The 5345-nt window shown below is 25.0% G+C and overlaps 1 long non-coding RNA gene across 1 annotated transcript; it reads right to left on the reverse strand.

Annotated features, from left to right (window-relative positions):
- Positions 1–2161: 2161 nt before the first annotated feature.
- Positions 2162–4800, reverse strand: LOC148772668 (uncharacterized). The gene is made up of 2 exons (XR_016032347.1): positions 4500–4800; positions 2162–2510 (listed from the first exon to the last, which is right to left on the reverse strand). It is a non-coding gene; the product is annotated as an uncharacterized LOC148772668 (long non-coding RNA).
- Between the last annotated feature and the right edge of the window lie 545 nt (positions 4801–5345).

Here is a 5345-nt window from a genome sequence, read left to right on the forward strand (position 1 = left end):
ATTTAATAGTATTTCGGGGGATAAAACATTAACAATAACGTAATAATTACATTAACTATTTCTAGTTATAGTCTAATGTATTTTTAATTCAAATTTATTATAAATAATATAATAAATTAACATTTACTTAAATCGTAAATCGTAAGAATCGAATCGTAAATTATAAGATTTGATCTATTTTTTGACATTTAAGATTCAATATATAGCACATAGTTCGTCGTGTTCCAAAAATTATTGTGCTACTTTATTGCAATTGAAATAATCGTTGTATTTTACTATTTTAGAGATAATTGCTGCAAACCGAGAGTACTGCAACGAGTAAATTTGTAGTCTCTATAGTCTTAAAAAAAAATCATTTTTCTATTGGGTAAAAAAAATTGCTATAGAATTGATTGTTCACATGATCATTGTTAGATAAAATGAGGTGGTGCACAAGTGTTGTTGCATCATTTATGGCTCCTTAGCCGATTAACTCAACAACCATATTTATTTCATTTATGATCTTTCACCAACCCAACAACATGATTGAAATTAATGGTTCCTTTTGCTTTTATGGTATGAATTCGTAGTGATTTGTGTTTCTGTATGTTTCGACTTTGATATGATATCTGGCTGATATTAATTAAGAATAGATATATCGTCTGTAAATTAAATTAATATATTTAGAACCGACACGTTTTTATTAATTTAACGAAATATTAAATAATTGATGATTTAATAAGTTGTTAGTAGTAAGTAATAATTTATTAATTTACATGTATTAAATTAAATGTCTAGATAATGTTTTTTGTTAATTAGCCGTGTTAAAAAGATGGGGTCTTAGGATATAAGTTCCTGGTGACAAACCTTATTAGAACTAAATGACAAGCCTAATTAAAATTTGGTTCACATCCTTTATCAAAATTTATTCTAAAAATGCCCCTTCACTCACAAATTCGAAATTACATCAAATTGTAAATATTCTATGATGTACTATGGTATTATTTAATATTTTTAATTTGCATCTAGCATTTTTGTTATTTTATTTGTTACGTGGACTACGTATATCTTTTTGTTTTTTTTCATTACTATAAGAATCAATTTTTTTTCTACATAATATTGAAAATTATGATTTTTTTAATTTTTTTTTCCGGTCGTAGTCATCTACAAACACCCGTAGTTTCGTTTTTATAATACATAAGATTTTAAAAAATACTATGGTATGCTATGACGTGAGAAGTGATGGAGAGGGAGAGCGAGAGAAAGAGAGACGAGAGAAAGAGAGACGAGAGAGGGAGAACGTGAGAGATGGAGAGAAAGAAGAGAAAGAAAGACGTGAGAGGGAGAACGTGAGAGATGGAGAGAAAGAAGAGAAAGAAAGACGTGAGAGAGGGAGCCGAGAGAGGGAGAACGTGAGAGATGGAGAGAAAGAAGAGAAAGAGAGACGTCACAGAGGGAGAACGTGAGAGGCGGAGAACGAGAGAGGGAGAACGTGAGAGAAGATGGAAGAAAATAAGAAAAAATAAATCTGGGAGAAATGTGTAGAATTTATGGATTTAAGTTGAGGACAAATTTGAGATAAAAAAAGGTAAATGATGTGGGTCATATTTATTTTTGTAAAAAGGATTTAGTTAAGAAAAAAACATTAGACTTGTATTCTATATCTAATTATGTTTCCAACTAGGGACCTCTGGCATATTAACCCTAGAAAGAATGAGAACAATATACATACTCCATCAAATATGTCCGGCTCGGGGAGCAGGAGCAAGAGATTTCGCATTTGGTATAAGAATGAGAACACAATAAGGGCGTAATCTTAAGGCACGAGAGATATAAATAAAACAAGATTGGAATAAATCGAATTAACTCTCTAGTTACTGTCTAAGTATTTAGTTAATAAGATATTCGGTTCATTGTATTAGATCTAGTATTAATATTGCTAAAATATGGTATTAAATATGATTTCAGCTTTATAGCAACACCAACCTAGCCATAATCATATCCTAATTTATACTATTTTATGGATACAATTATTTTTCCTATTTAGCAACTATTGATAAAATTAATCATAGGGGTACGACATCTACTAATTATATTTGATAAAATAGTATTTAACTAGTAATTCACCCGTGCGATACACGGGATCAATTTTACAGAAAAATTTATCGAAAACTTTGAACAATTGAAAAGAAAGAAATTGATTAAGAAAATTTATCGAAAACTTTGAATAATTGATATATAATACAATATAAATAAAAAAACACACAAAAAAACAATTTCCATTATATAAACAAAATGTCCCGCGTGGGTATAACTCAACTTGTTCTTATATGGTAAGTTGGTGCAAGGTCTTCGAATCGAATCATAACAACCGCAGTGTAGGAATCTCAATTCCAATGAGGGTTGGTTTCTTGTGGGACCAGTTCCAAGCCGGCTACCCTATCGGGCCGTTGAGTCTCCATGAATTTGCATTCTTCCACCAAATACTTGTCGGACCAAGAGATGGAGACCCTGTGGGCTAGATATTTCGTCTTTTGGTGCAAATAAAATAAATGATAATAAAATAAAATAAGAAAATTGTGACATAAAAAATAAGATAAATCATTTGACTTAGAATGTTACAACTATCTTTTTCAATATTTCACTCGAATCTTAAAATAAAAGTGGTGTTTTATAGAACATGCATTGACATCATCTATAACACATAATACCTTGAGAGTAAACATTACACATTTTTTATTGTTCATATGCAATCATAGATACACATTACAAAAACATAAATTATCTAAAATTGTAAAGGAAGACAATACAATTTGTACTGAAATACCTTGGATAAACAAAAACTTCATTGAAGTCGCTAGTAAAATTAGCATAAAGAGCGAACAAAATGTAAATATTGCAAACTAAATATACACTAAAAAAACAAATGTGTATCAAAATACACAATTTTTTGTATTTACCTTCATATTCGCTGAATTTCTTTCGTGCACACAACATTGCTAGTAATATTAGTTATATCGATCGATTCTGAGTTGATAAACATATTTATTTCATATTTACTTTTAACTCTCAATTTGCGGCATATAATTGACTATTTCACCCTAATATTAACACTAATACGACACTAATAACTACTATTATTACTAATACTAAAACCAACACTGAAAGTACAAATACCAATTCTCATATTAATATTAAAACCATCACTAATAATACTACTACCAATAGTAATAATAATACAAATACTAATAGTAATACTATTACTAATACTAATGTTAATATTAATTCTAATACTAATACTAATGCTAATACTAATAATAATGCTAATATTAATACTTATACTAATATTAATACTAATTCTAATACTAATACTAATACTAATTATAATATTAATACTAATACTAATACTAATACTAATACTAATACTAATACTAATACTAATACTAATTATAATATTAATACTAATACTAATACTAATACTAATACTAATACTAATACTAATATTAATACTAATTATAATATTAATACTAATACTAATACTAATAGTAATACCAATAATACTAATACTAATACTAATACTAATACTAATACTAATACTAATACTAATACTAATACTAATACTAATACTAATACTAATACTAATACTAATACTAATACTAATACTAATACTAATACTAATACTAATACTAATATTAATACTGATACTAATACTAATACTAATACTAATAGGCCAGTACTACTACGAATACAAATACTAATACTAATACGCCAATTATAATATGAATACCAATATTAATACTAATACTCCAATACTAATATGATTACTAATACTAATACTAATATTAATAGGCCAATTCTAATACAAATATTTAATGCTAATAATAATACATCAATACTAATACAAATACTAATAGTAATAGTAATACTAATATGAATGTCAATACTAATACTATTACCAATTATAATACTAATATTAATACTCATACTGATACTAATACTAATACTAATATTAATGTCAATACTAATACTATTACCAATTATAATACTAATATTAATACTAATATTGATACTAATACTAATATTAATAAGTCAATACGAATACGAATGATTTATTCCTTTATAATATGATAATGCATTAATAAAATAAAATTAATGTAAAATTATAAAATAATATTATTATATTGTTTAATTTATTTTTTTAATATTATTATAAAAGAAAACTAAATTTGAAAATATATTATTATAAAAATTTGAGTGTTCTAAATTTATTTAAAACGTGAGATTTAAAATATTTTGAATATTATTTAAAAAAGTACTAAATTCAAAAATATATAGGTATAATAATAATAAAAAAAAAGAGTATTCATACTAAATTCAAAAAATATATTTCAGAAAATTAAACTATAAAAAATATAATATTTTCAAATTTATAGAATATTGAATGCATGAAATATAATATATATGTGGTAATTATTTAGTGATTATGCAAATGTGAAATAGGAAAGAACTTAAAAACATACCTAAATAAAAATGCCAACTAATCAATTGATGAATCCACATCATCAATTGAACTCCAACTAAGCAATTTGGAGATATGACATCATCATTTGCCACATGTCAATCATTGAGGGCATAGATCCTCTTTTTATATTATATATATAGATAAAGATTATTTCTAGTTTTTATTTATTTTTTAAGTTTCTTTTATAGTTATACCATATATACCTTTAATTTTTTTTTGCTCTAAGTTCTTCCTAATTTCCCTCCCTATTTATCTCATTATCTGTTATTACCTCGAGTTACAACCCTAAAAAATAGTAACCAATCATTCTACAATCTACACGCTTTCTCACAGTCTAAAAAATATAATCAATGGCGTTATTTCTTTTCACGTATATTTTATTATTATTATTATTATTATTATTATTATTATTATTATTATTATTATTATTATTATTATTATTATTATTATTATTATTATTATACATATATTGCTTCACTAATGGGTGGAGTAATGACGTCAGTCATATATCCGGGTGATTGGCAATTAATCCGTACAATCATATATGTATATTGATAGGTCTTGTTGATGCACATTAATATATATGTATATTATTAATTATAAATAATGTTTCTCGAGAATATTAATTGCTTGAAGTTATAATAAATAATTGATAATACAGTTGGAACAATCTATAAACACAAAACAAATATATATAGATGTATCAAAAATTAATAAAAATATATATTATCGCACCAAAATCAAAATATTTATATTTAGGATACTCCATAAAGATATGAATACATAGAAAATAAAAATATTAGAATAACTAACAAACATAATTGCAAAATGTAATAAACTATTC

Source organism: Erythranthe guttata, chromosome 1, assembly GCF_056151865.1.
Source record: "Erythranthe guttata isolate IM_541 chromosome 1, IM_541, whole genome shotgun sequence".
NCBI lineage: Eukaryota > Viridiplantae > Streptophyta > Magnoliopsida > Lamiales > Phrymaceae > Erythranthe > Erythranthe guttata.